The sequence below is a fragment of the Triturus cristatus genome, chromosome 2_1, assembly GCF_964204655.1.
Source record: "Triturus cristatus chromosome 2_1, aTriCri1.1, whole genome shotgun sequence".
Taxonomy (NCBI): domain Eukaryota; kingdom Metazoa; phylum Chordata; class Amphibia; order Caudata; family Salamandridae; genus Triturus; species Triturus cristatus.
In genome coordinates this window covers 1050219327-1050233568 of record NC_140581.1, presented here as the reverse complement: position 1 = coordinate 1050233568, position 14242 = coordinate 1050219327, and the positions used below count along the sequence as shown (strand labels likewise).

General features: G+C 45.5%; 1 protein-coding gene across 1 annotated transcript in view; it reads left to right on the top strand.

The window, feature by feature from the left end:
* ELOVL6 (ELOVL fatty acid elongase 6) overlaps positions 1-14242 on the top strand; it is a 171113-nt gene that overhangs the window by 87645 nt on the left and 69226 nt on the right. The window lies entirely within an intron of this gene.

Here is a 14242-nt window from a genome sequence, read left to right as displayed (position 1 = left end):
TGTGTGAAATCCGTATGTGTATGATAAAGAAATTGGGTATATTTCAAATAATAATTGTTGGGGCATTTTCCTTTTCTTTACAAAAGATTTGTTTCCATCAGTTGTCTTTACTTGCCCAACAGTACTCTTGTGAAAATTCTGAAGTTGGAGAAATTTCCCAGACGTACTGCTCAGCTTCTACCTCGAAATTGATGTTGAAAGTCCATCTGAATTAAAAGGCCACTTGTATAGGACAGTGTGTGTTAAGAAATGTATACCTGTTTCTAAAGGGATTAAATAAAAGAAAAGAAAACCGAATAAAATGTTGTCATCATTTTGGATTTTTTAAAATATTTTGCAAACGATAAAATCGTTTTGGGGCACTGCTGCTGGCAGGTACCTTGCATCCATGTAGTGCTGCAATGTTTTATAGGTCGTGATTCGTCTCATAAAATATTTTTTGTTAGCCTTACTGGATGCAAGTTTGCAAAGTCTTCTCGGGACTTGCAAATCCTACTCAAAATGTAGCTTTTATAGGGTTTTAGACATGTCTACCCCCCATTTGTAAGCTTTTGAGTTTCATTTCAAGTCCTGAGAAATTGAAATGAAGTCATAAGATTTAGAGGGCAGGTAAATGCGAGGCTTCATCAGGTTTTGCCATTCTACTAAAGAAATTAATTTGCATGCAAGCAGTGAATTCCACGGTCAAGTGGGAATGCATTGGACGGGTTCAGGGCACCTCAGAAGGGGGTTTGTTAATGAGGTCGCCTGAGTACGCGCCGATAAGCTTGAGATGGATGTTGTAAGACACATTGGCCAATTTGCGTGTGGTGTTCCCAATAGAAAGTGACATGTTTCCAGTGAAGGAAGCTTGTCTCTTGAATTTATTAAGAACTTTATGATGAATTCTAAAGATGTATATAAAAATCCGGGCACTTGCTGGTACATTCGTGCAGAAAAGAACGCCGTGGGTGTTCGGAAAAGCAGATGAGCCAAAAAGACAGGATGTCAAAGGTCCCAAGTGAGACTGGAGGACACTCGAGGCTGAAAGAAGTCCTCTGGTAGTGCTGGAATGCACTGCTCATGTGTTCTGCTCCAGAAAGTCTAGCTCACAGTTTTAGACTTTGTCCAGCTGTCTTATGTTAAGGATGTGAGGCACTGGGTCCACGTGGATATATTTACACTACAAGTGGGCATGTACACATTTTGAATTTGGTCCATATTTCAAATCTGATTTTCAGTATCCGCACTGGGGCTGTACATATTGTGTGTGAGGGGGGCGTGTATAACTCATGCTGTGAGGACACGGCCGGTCCTTGAAGCGTGGGTAAACCCTGACAGAACCAGACAAACACTATCTTTGTGAGAACCGGAGCATTAGGAGGACTGGTCCTGGTAGTGTGTTTAGGAAATTTCGAGTGAGTGTATCAAAAAACTGAAAATGCAGTTATATTTGCCCCGGTCTGGTTCATAACCTCCCCTACTATCAAAGCATGCAGGGAGTTAGAATAGTATATATACACTTCATTACGGTCAACGGCTGGTCATCAGAATAATGGGTATGTTATGTTGTGTGTGTGTTCTGTGTAAAAGCCAGGTCTATTGGCTTTGTCTTTGGTCGTTTGATTATTGGCTTAGCTTGCATCTTTCATATACTGGGAGTTTAGTTATTCATGCCAAATTACAAAACAACCAAGGCCTGTGGTGACTTTGATTGGCATTGTTAACAAAGATAAAGAAAGGGATGACCCAGCGTTAAACGGGTCTAAAAATTTAAATACTGAAAGTTGCATACATTATACTAAATTATATTTTAAAAAATATACCTGAGCCTTTTACTTTCATTTAGTCTAAATTTGACTATTCACAACTTCGGAACTTAATACATGTAAACCAGTGGCACAGCACTTCTCACTTGGAGGACTATTTTTTTGCAAACATATCCATTCTAGTTTTGAAGGCAACACAAGAAAACACACAGGGCTGGTATTCATGAGACTAAATAGTTGAAATCTATTCACTTAAACAATTGTAGCCTATGGTGAAACTGGAATATGGTTATCTAGCTTGAAGTGTGAAATCTATATTAAAACTTTAATGTGTGATTCTGTAAGGGTGTTCTACACTATGCGGTCTAAATATCGATCTACAGAAATATATTGTATCCACCATTTCAACCGTAGCACTATATTACAAGGTAAAAGGATAGGGCTAATAAATATATACTTTTGAGGATGGCGATATAGCGGTTGCAATATTTTTGTAGGTTAACATTTCAACCATGATCTAGTGACATATTGCCCTCTGTGAACATATGCATATTAGAAGATTCTCCATAAAAATGGGTGAAACAGGAATGTTGGGACTATGACTGGCATCACAAAGATAGTACTAAGAACAGGTGAGGCCCGGCTCCCAAGATGAACATTGATGGCAGTGCTTTGTCAAGTTTTTTTTTTGTCCCAATTTGTGCAATAAACAGGGATAAAGGAGTAATCCGGGGTCTTGTTTCTCTCTGTGCCGTCTTGAGTCTGGTTCTGTTTTCTAGTGGCCTTTCACTCTGATAGACCCCTTCCATCCTGTACCATTGATTCCAACAAAGGGAGGTTTGCTTTCTGGGGCTGCCAGTGGAGTACCTTCTTTGTGGATTATTGCTGTATTGTGTAATCATTGGACGTTATGTTGTCTCTTGTCCCGTTAGATCTGTACCATATTTCCTTTCCCAAATATCCAAAAGCCTATCCTCTTGCGTGGCGCCCCTCCTCTATCCATTTTGTTTACTCTCTGGACTGAGGTTGCCCATTCCTCGTGCTTGGGCGAGATGCTAGATACCGACTTAATGCAAATCTCCCACCTAGCCAATAAAATGAAAATGAAGAGTAGATTTTTATGCTTATTGCTTAATTTCGCCTTGTTTTCATTACAACTGAGCATTTTATTATTAGTTCTTTGCTTACCTCTATGTTGTAACTCATCACATCTGTAAGTGTCTTACCCACATCGTGCCAGAAATCCTGAAGCTGGGGACACTGCCAGAACATGTGTATGTCATCGGCCTTTTCTTCTCAACATTTAGGGCAGCACTTCACCTCTTGCTTGCTCATTTTTGTTAGTTTTTTGGGTGTCTACTATGCTCTGTGCACTGTGAATAAATGAGTCTTCTTGAGGGGTGCAGATTTAACAACATACCAACATGTAGAAATTGATACTTACCATAGAGCAGAATGCTCCAGCGTCGGCAGCTCTCTCCCCAAGACCTCCACTGGCCAGGTACATTCCCTATCTTCTGCTGTTATTAAGCTCCAGTACCATTTTGCTGCTACTTTTTGTTCCGTTAGATTATCTTACATTATTTCTTCTAGATCTCTGTTTCCGGGGTCTTCGTTTCTAAGTGAGTTGCCCAGCTTTTGATCTGGTAGTATTTGAATTTTGAAATATTGCCGTTTGTCCTTGATGAGAGCTGTTCCCAGCCTATTAGTTGTTTTCCTCTAGCAGTTGACCCCATTTCAATATACCTTCTTGCCTTAATGGTCGTGCGAGTGAGTTTTTCAAACAGGCCAGGGTCCCTGGGGAGACCCAGATAATAGCATATTCACTATAGTATGGTATCTTTGTAGTTCTCCTGATCTGGTACCATAATTTGCAAACTGACCATAGTGTCTTCAACTTTACTTTTTTGTAGAACTTTGGGTGACCAAATTTGCACAGAAAAAAACTGCCTTCAGGTTTCGTCATGACCAACAAATGAGGGGGGGGGGGTATATTGGTTGTTCTCTTAACAGTACTCTTGCATTTTTTAATTGGAAGGCTCTGTAATACTGATAAGTCTGGTGTAGCTATCCCACAGCATTCTTTTTTCCTTCTAATTTCTTCAATACTTTGTCAAGATTTGCTGAAGCCTTCACACGCAGACTACACACAAACCTTAATCCGCATGCCTTGTGCTGGGATTCTGAGTTGGAGTGTGGCCTTTAGGACTTCAACGGTGAAAGACTGTATAATACATTATTTATCCCATAATCTAGTGTTGTTTTCTCCTTCTGAAAAAGATGTTATGCCTGAGGAAGGGGCCTGTATGGCCTTGAAAGATACTTTTCTATTCAATCTCTGTAGCTATTTTATGATTGAATGGCAGTAGCATCAAGACTCTGTATGGGAGCAACACAAAACCTCAATCTAAATTATTTGCAAGGAGTCTGGTTGCCAAGACGCGCTCAATAAATCTTAAAGTCTGGAATCAACAACATTTTTGTGAAAAGCTGGAGGTATTCAGAATTTGTTACCACCGACCAGGTGCAGCTCATGCAGGTAAAAGCGGTGGGGCCGGGTTGGGGGTGGATTTGACAGATGACCACAAGGGAAAAATAAAGAAATAATTAATTGTCCCTTGTCGTAGTCTGTCAAACTACCCCCCCCCCCCCCCCCCCCACCCAGCCCGACTGCTGCTACCAGCACGGGCCGCTGCTGCCACCAAATGTGGGATCCCGAAACCATGTTAGCCATTACTAGTAATGGGGCAACCTAGGAGATAAGTGAGGGCTCCCGCTGTGTTGTGGAACTGCTGAGGATCACGATAATTGCTTCAGCGCGCAGCCTCTCGCAAATGGCTGCACACACACTTCCAAGGATAGTGATGTTGGCGTCCTTTACCGGGATAGCCCCCTTAATTTTATTGCCTAGTGTGGATCAGAGATTCCGCAGTCTGCGATGTCAAATTCTCACTACCTCCAGCTCCTCAATAAGATTTAAGTGATTCCACGCCTCCTGTGAACCCATTTAGTGTTGAAAATAATTGAAGCCTACATTGTCAAAGGGGTTAGGTTAGGTTAGGTTAATGACATTTGTTAAGCGTATGGTTGCACAGAGAACAGTGCGTCCCCGCGCTGACAGCCCTATCTACATCTCATCAGCTGGATCACAGAAGGAGTGCTTGGCCTGCTATGCTGAATTGAGTTTGGGGAAAAGGTGGGTTTTCAGCCTCTGTCTGAACCTGGTTTCAGACAGCTCCATCCTCAAGTCGATGGGTAGGTTATTCCAGTCATTGCTGGCATGGTGTCTAAAGGAACGACCTCCCATCCTAGCTCTATATATCCGAGGCGCCACTAAAAGCATGCTGCCCATCGACCTCAGGGGACGTGAGGGGCGATAGACAGGAAGCAGGTCCTGGAGATATGGAGGTGCTTTTTTGTAAGCTATACGGTGGGTTTTGATCCTTATCCAAATAATATCATTATCAGGACATATACAATGTATACAGACCTAGCTTGCATTGATTTATTGTATATCTTATAGGCTGTATCTCTGGAAATGCCATTGTGCCTTTGAAGTTTGAGAAGCAATCAATTTGAGAAAACCATAAGATGTATACTTTTCTATAAAACCTCCACTTAGAAAAAAGCCTTAGATTTAAAGTGTATACTACCCTTTTGCTACCACAGCTGTCTATCCTCCAGCACCATCCAATGGCTACCTTATAAGCTACCGGATAATCAAGACCTAGATGTGGGGCAAACTATTTTACCGGTATAGGGCTGAATATCGATACGTTTGGTAACTGATGTTGCCAAAGATGTTAGTATAGCATTTCAAGGGTGAAGTAAATATTATACCTCGCTCTGTGGCACTTGTAATTGGAACCTAAAATGTGATTGAAAGAATATCTTATCTTAGATTAATGCCAGAGTGAAGCTTAAAAGCTGTTGAACAGCCTCCTCATCAGTACATGTGAAGATAGATGGACAAAATCGTTTTGTGGTAAAAAATGTTGATTTGCAAAATCTCACAGTTTGTGACCGCAAAACGTTTTTTACTAAGTGTTCAACCTCTTGGGATTTTGAAAAGAATTTTTAAATTGCAATTTCTGTTTTGCAACTCATTCTGAACTGCAATTAGCAGGGGTTGATAAAGGGGTGCCCCCTTCTATGTGTGATTCACAATGAGATGATTCAGTGGTTTGTGATGGCAATTAGAGTTGCAAACCTTTGAAAATTTACCAACAGGTGGTAACTCATTCGAAAATTGGTATCTAGCGAGTGCCATATTAAACTCTAAAATAAGTAAGTACATCTGTACCTGTTAAAAAGCTTCCTTTTTAGGTCTCGGCTAGCGAAGGCTGCGCTTGCGCAGTCTCGCTCGCGAGATTTAATGATTTGGAGAAGAGGGGCTTGAACCCGCCCCTCTTCTCCCCTCTTCTCCATTGGCTGGCCTCTTGAATGCTGGCCAGCCATTGGAGAAGAGGTTTGTCTCTCCGAACAGGCCCCGTCCTTTTCGGATTCGGGGGCATGTTTTTTGCTACTTTTCTCATTCTCTCCTCCAGCCAATGGCAAGAGGAGAGAAAAGAAAAACACGCCCCCGAATCCGAAATCGCCGCTACCTTTCTCCGAAGCATTTCTGCTTCGCCTCGGAGAAAGGCAGTGCTGTGTGTAGTATCTGGGTAGTGTGCTTGTTTTTGGTATGTTTTAGGCAATTTTAGTTGTTTTTAAACAAGCTATTAAACGTTTTTAAACGCTAAAGTGATAAGCTCCCTCAAAACGTTTGACGTCAGCCTCATGGGGTACCGCCAGCTTGGCCGATGTCAAAGTAATTTAGTTGTAGTAAATTCCTAAACATTTACATAGAATCTATTGATAACAGTCATCCGCCGTATTTGAAAGCTGTAGTTAAATGTTAGCGGCTAACTTCTGGTCGAATGTTTCTTTCTAATAACTGATAGTGTTGCTGTTGTCCGTCATCTAGCTGAGGTAGGTTTCACTTTCTGTCCTTTTGTTTCTAATGTCTATTCTGCCTTGATGGCTTTTCGCGCGCTGCCTTGTGGAATGCCGTGATGACGTCACGAAGAGCCAGCCCCTCCGCCGGCAGCCTGAGGTGTGGGCGGAGCCTGGTGCCAGGGGGCGGGGCGTTCGTCACTCCTGGAGACAGTCTGAGCGCTGGCTCAGGGTAGGGAGAGGCGGCGGGTGGAGGAGGAGTAGAGCCCGGCGTAGTCGCAGCCTGGGCACCAACGGTAAGCAGGAGGCGCAGGGAGCCAGTGACAGAGGGTGGGGGGCCTATCTAGTCTTTAAGGACTGTTGGCGGGGTCGGTGAGATGAACCTCCCCCATTGGAGCTCACGTGCCTCTGACAGCTCTGGGCCTCAGACAGGTTGTTACCCTTGACCGCCAGCTCCCAGGCCACTCGTAAACGAGCGTAGTGCCACGCTGCATATGTATGTAATTACACACATGAGTACAGTACTTCCGGCCTCCTAGGCTATACCTGCACAGTGCCCACCTGCAAACTCATCACCTCTCTCGTTGTCCAGCGCCCTGAGGGCCTCGGTAAACCTACACAGTGTCCCCAGGCCTCCTTAGATCGGATACATTGCACGACATTTACGCCCGTTTCAGGGATCGGTGTGTAGCGCTGCACACAACCCAAGGCCGAGATTCATTGTAGGGGAAGCGTCATGCCCCTTCCCGATCCGTACACCTGATCCTTCCACTACATGCTTACCACTCCATATGTCACCCCAAGTCTCCCGAGGATCCTCCTTTCCAAAGAATGTACATGATGCTACCATATTTCCATCCACTTTAAATATCCCACGGGTCCTTCTGGCCTCCCTCTTGTCATCATGGAGACAAGCGGTATACACGTACGCTGCCCCCGATCGCCCTTACTCTCTGCCCTGGCATCTTATTATCAGTGGAGATACCGATCCTTCAGTCTTCTACCCGCAGATTGCTCCCAGAGTTCCCTGTTACAGCAGAGACAGACCATTCTTTTTCTCCTGTCACATGACTGCATCATACCGGCAATACCTTGGCATCCTTTAACCGGCACGGAGCCCCCTCGTCTTTTGCCAACAGAGATCACAGAATCACACTTCTGTTTTAGATGAAAACGTGTTTACCAGTGTCTGTGACTTTCATGTTTCATCATGGTGTCCCATGCTCCTTATACCAGCAGAAATCCCAATAGCCTCCGCCTATTCTCACAACTTCTCTCTATCAAAACATCACTACCTCACTCTCTAGCTCACAACCTCACTCTCTCTCACTTACAACCTCAATCACTCTCTATCTCACTACCTCACTCTTTCTATCTCACTAACTCACTTTCACTCTCTCTTTCACTACCTCTCGCTCTATCTCACTACATCACAACATCACTCTATGCTTATATATCACTACCTCACAACATCCCTCTCCCTCATTACCTCACTCTTTCACTACCTCACTCTCTCTATCTCACTACCTCACTCTCTATCTACCTCACTCTCTATCTCACTACCTCACTCTCTATCTAACTCCCTCCCTCTCTCTCACTACCTCTCTCTCTATTTCAATACCTCACTCTCTCTCTGCTAAGCAATAGGTATCCCATATGCAAAAAAAAGCTAATGCCAATAGAAATGACAATGCCATTTATTTAGGGATACAAAAATGATAAAAAAATAATGAGCAATACCAATAGCTCTACCTATAATATTGCCGAGACCATTGCATTGTAAATGCTTGTTGGGAATTGTGTCGGGCAGCGTCAAGGGGAGTAGGTTGTGGGACCACTGCCTGCTTCTGCTGATGTTTACCCAAATGGGATACATTTTTTAATTTAAGTAGCTCCTGGTACTTTTAAGTAAGACAGATTGTTTTAAAAAATATTTCGTGTTTGGAAACACAAATGCAAGGTCAGTGATTTGCTAATCCTTTCAGTCTACCTTCCTGGAGTTTGCACTCCCATTTCAGCGCATTGCAAATGGTGACCTTCATCCGGCAAGCTGTTCAGCGACCCTCTGCGAATGGGAATTTTTGTACTTGGATAGCATCACAAATTTTCAAGCAAGCCATGAAACGCTGGAATGCATTTGCACCCACTATTTGGCTATTATTTCAACTGGTCTTAGTTATTTGTCTTTACAGTACGCTCTATTCTTCAGTATGACACTGTATGTACTTCGTTCCGTCACTGTGACAGTTTTCTGTGTAGTGATTTTTTTTTAATTCTTCCCATTGGTGCACTCTTGTTTTGCTTTTGTGCTCTAGATTCGCAACCCCTTCTTTTCTTTGCACTGTAGCGCATTATTTCTGTGTAGCACTGTACATCTTCTCCTTATGTTGGGTCTCTTTAAAAGGCCCTTTTCATACTCCTTGTCTCATTCACAGGCTATGTTAATTATTGTATTCCCTTTGCGGCTTCAACATTGCTATGGTCGGATTTAATAAAGTTGGCACCTGTTTGTCATTGTTTTTATGATGTAATATTTGTACTTTTCCTGCCATGCGCTTTCAGTGTGCCGCTGAATGTGTTTATGTATTGAGCGGCGCCACACAAGATGTGCATAAAACAGGGAATGCCTTGCCACTAGGGCATGGGCGAACTCATGCTGCCTAGGGGCAGCGCATTCACATGAAATGCGGAGCGACTTTGAAGCAGCCGTTTTGTTTTTAACTGTGCAGGTGGCAACCCGTTTGCACTTTTAAGATGGATGAGAGATCCCCTTGCAGCAGGGTGCAGTAAATGACTGCACCTGCTTACATCAGATGTCTGGGGGGTCCATAGAACCTTCTTTCCCCCTTTCAGAGTGCTTGCATCAGGGGTGCACTCGCAACTTCTTTTCCCCTGCACCTAGAGCACGGCGCAGAGGCTAAGGGATTTCCTCATTTGCATGGGCCCACGCCCCCATGCAAATGAGAGAATGCCCTCTGATGACATCACTGGCGCTATATGTGCCCCAATGCTTTCTGTAGTACAGAAGGGGCTGCACAAGCGTCTGTGGTCCTTTCTGTAATACCAAAGTGCTTTGTGGGCATGCAAACCGGGCGTAAACACCCGTTGCGCTGCTGGGGCACTTTGTCTGGTACGCCAGGGGCCTGTTTGCCCTCCCCCACCCCACCATGTAGGGTTCCATTTATTGCCCCACACCCTGGGGTTGTCTTCCCCAATAATGTTGTCAGGGAATCATGAGCCCTAATGTAAGCAAGGAAAATTGCAGCCCTCACCGCTGGTTGAAGAGTAAATTAGCATAATGATCAGAGTTCAGTGGACCCCACGGTGCACTTTGTGGGCCCCGGTTCCACTGCACCTGCTACACCCGTTCATGAAATGTGGTCCACCTGTCTCAAGCCAGTCTAGTTTAGAGTGCTCTACTAGGTGTGCGCTCTGGTGACTTAAATGTGTATTATTTTTCTATTTCGCTACTTAGCTTCGCAGCATCCTGCGGGAGTTAGATTCAGTGCATGTGTGCAGAGTCACAGCAGAGATCTGAGGATATCTGTAGTCTTTGGAGTTTGTGGTAGCTTTGTGTCACCCATAAAAAATGAAGGGTGCTTTAAACTTCATAGGCAGTGTTAGAAATGGGATTTCTGGTTGGCTAATGCTTGTGCCAAAACCAGGCAAAAACCACCACTCTAGTCGGGGCAAGGGAGTTACACGCTGAAGATAACCCCTGCTCATCCCCTTGGTAGCTTGGCACGAGCAGTCAGGCTTATCCCAGAGGCAATGTGTAAAGTGTTTGCACAACACACACACACAGAAACAACATACTAGGCACACCACAAAAGGAACTCCACACAAGGTTGTATCAAAAATAGCCTTTGTATGATCATAAAACACATTAGAATAGTAATCACACAATATACGCTGTGCCAACTCGCACTAGGCAATATTTACAGGGGATTATATACACACGACAGGGAAATTTTGGCCACTGTCAGAACCATCACAAAGTGAACATAGTAAATGTAGAACATATCATAAACGTAGAACACAACCAGTAATTACTGATAAACACTGTACTCAGCATCATCCTGTAACACAAACCATATTATGCACAGTGTCACATTAGGCGTGAAATATATTCTGCTCCAACCTCATAAGCCTTAACATATTAGACCATAACCTCCCAAGTATAACTCACATTAGCGGCATAGGTCACGGTAGAGGCCTAAATCACAAGCAAAAACCACAATATGCAAAACCTCATAACATAAACCATAGTAGAGGCATAAATCACGGTGCATAAATAACAGTACATGAATCACATTTCCTGCGCACCACATAAATCACATTAGGGCCTGGCGCCCTATCAACTCAACAGTCCCCCTGGCCAACTGGCCTTCGCAGAGGGCTCAAATGCCCTATGTCCGTAATGTCAGGGCGGCTGCCAATGCAGCAGAATCAAAAGTGCGCAACTGTGCAGGGGCAGAGGAGTGCCTCACTCAAAATGCCACCAGAGAACCGTTGGCCTATACGTAGCAGCTTACGCTAATTGCCGTGCAGCTGTGAAACTCCAATGTGGGGCACTGGCACCGAGAACAAATATGCCCAAAACGTTGCAGCTGCCCGCGCTGGTGTGGTGCAGCGGAGGACAAACAAAGTAAAAGAGGCCCTGGCACATCTGTGTCTCTTCAGCCCCACTGGGCCTCTCTAAATAAGATTGCCCCCATTGTTGCAGTTGCCCACTGACAAGCGGGGCAACTGTAAAAACATAGCCAAACAAAGCTACACGGGCACCCCTGGGCCCTCTGGACCCCCACGGGAGCCCTAAAACAATGTGGCCCACGTTGGAGCGGCCCATTGTCAGGCGAGGCCGCTCAGAAGACCAAGGCACCGACCATGTGCCTTGAAAGGCACCACAACACTGAGGCTGCGCTTCCACTCACCAGGTCTGCAGGCTGTCTGGCGGGACTCCTCCGGTCTTTGTGAGAACTCCGGTATCCTCTCTTCCACCGGCTCTTGTCTCGTCATATGCGGGGCTCCCCTCAGCACACGAGAGCCCCGATGACTGGCTGCAGCACCTCTCCTTCCTTCACCCGGGCTCCCTACTGGGACCCGGAACTTCAACATGAAGCCTGCGAGGCTCCGGGACTTCACACAAGCGGGGCTTCCCTTTCCTCCCGTAAGCCCTGCCCAAGGACAGGCACAGCCTTGCCTGACTTCCTGCTCAGGCAGGCGGCGGTGATTCTCTTTCACTCGGCAGAACCATGCAGGCTACGCACCCGCTAATAACATAAAGCATAAGCGGGGTGGGCACCTGCAAATAGACACCCTGATGCGGGGTGGGCACCCGCAATTTTAGATAAGCATAAAGTGGGGTGGGCACCCGCTCCTCGGCACCATGGGGGAATCCCTACGATGGGGATTCCCTCTCAGAGGGCTGCAGCTCAGCGCTGCGCAGCCCATGTTCCTTTTCTGGGGAAATTGATCCCAATGAGCGCTCACAGGGTGCAAGAGGTAGTAACAAGTCCTGAATTTAAAAGGATATAATCCCAGCCAAAGTTTCTCCAGGTCCATGGGGCATAGCTGGGCCAGGGAGGCCCGCACACAGGGCCCTCCAGCAGGGAGGTAAGCCCACATGGCAGTTCCTCTTGGGCCCCAGCAACAGCAAGCCCCCAGCATAGAACAACCTCATGGGGTCACAGCCCCTATACTTATACTCAGGATTCCTTTGTCTGTAGTGTAGGGTTTGGGGGAACCAGATGCAACTGGTTCAGGGGGGTTTTGGGGCACTCTGCTTACAGTGCTCACACCCTCCTTTCAGACACACTACAGGGGGGCGGAGTCAGCATTCACTAGGGCAGGCACAATCCTATTCAGGGACCAGAGACTTCCCCTCCCACTTCTCAAAAGGTAGGTGTCCCATTCAGCCTAGCGCTGACTAACCCTGCCCCTCCTGGAGCCACACACACCTCACCAGCCCCTGTCACTCACCAGCCAGACATGCAATTCACATCAGGCAGGCAGACACATAGCGCACAGAAATGCCAACTTCTAAAAGTGGCATTTCTCCCATAGTCATAATAAATCTGCGCACCTCATTACGCAGAATTTATCCTCACAATTTCATACATACTAAACATGACCACGCTGCTCCTCCCATTCCAGGAAATACCACTGACACACTTTATCAGGGAATCCCCAATGCATTCCTATGGGAGGGCAGGCCAACCTTACCAAATGTACACAGAGAGCGCACAAACTTTACACTGGACCACAGTGCTAAAGTGCCCAGAGGCCTAAAACCACCAACACCATGTCAGAAATAAGGCACAAAGTTTAGGGGTGAACCTGCCAAAAAGGGGCTAAGTCCAACAGGCAGCCACAGAGAGAAAGTGCTTGATTTGCAGAACAGTTGAATCCCAAATGGATTTTGGATTAAGAATTGCAGGGGCAATTGGGAATGTTGGAAGTAAATGTTTCTTCGCAGAAGGAAGGTTGGAGGAATTAAATGATGTGTACATCAGGCATATGACCTTAAATTTGATTGGGCTGTCATTAACAGTGGGTGGAGTTGGGTCATTGTTGAAGAAATATGCCAGTTTACGCATATGGGGCCAGATGTACAACCCTTATATTTTGCAGCAGACCACCATGTCTGGGACTGCTTTTTAAATAAAGCAGCCCGTTTTTCTTAAAGGAAAATGGGCTGCATTTAAAAAAGAAAAATTAAACTTTTCAGTTTCGTATTTTAAGGGCAAGCAGTGGTCTCTGGGGCCATTGCCTGCTCTTAAAAAAATATTTTCTCTCACACTCACAAAGGGGAAGGGGTTTCCTGGGGACCCCTTCCCGTTTGCGAGAGGTTTACCACCTACTTGAAGTATGTGGTAAACTGCAAGTGTTTTGTGGCTGCAAATGCGGTCGCAAAACAATAGTACATGCCAGTGAGTCTCGCTATTAGGAAGGGACGCCCCTTCTTAATTGCGATAGTCGCAAACGCTATTTTGCGAGTCAGTGACTCGCAAAATAGCGTTTGTACATGCATTTACCCTTTTTTGCGGTCGCAAACAGACCGATCTTCCGTTTGTGAGAGCAACAAAGGGTCGTACATCTGGCCCGTGATGCCTCCAGTTTTGCACTGTTATGAAAGCTCATTGGGTTTAATGGGTCCAAACTAGGTCTGTGAGCCCAATGAAAATGTACCTGCTCCAACTCATGTTGTAAATGAAAGTGTTGGAGGGAGGCCAACATGGAGACACAGAGCAGCTGAACAAATCAGCATACATATTTCTCTGCAGGAGGCTCCCCTACTCTAGAATGGGCCCTAAAGATCCCAGCAAGTGCAGTTACAGGACCCTTGTAAGTAGTCGGGTTGAGGGATGTGCATGCCTTGGTCGGTAACTGCAAGCCTCTATTGACGGTCTATGTAGAGCCTCCTTGTGATTCTCTGTGCCACTTCCCAAAGGGTACCCTCACAGACAGCACTAACTTGCTGCCATCTCCAGGGTAAAGCACAGTTCTCGCATTTCTTGAGTGATTTTTGATAAAGCTCCTGCACCAGTAATATGGTG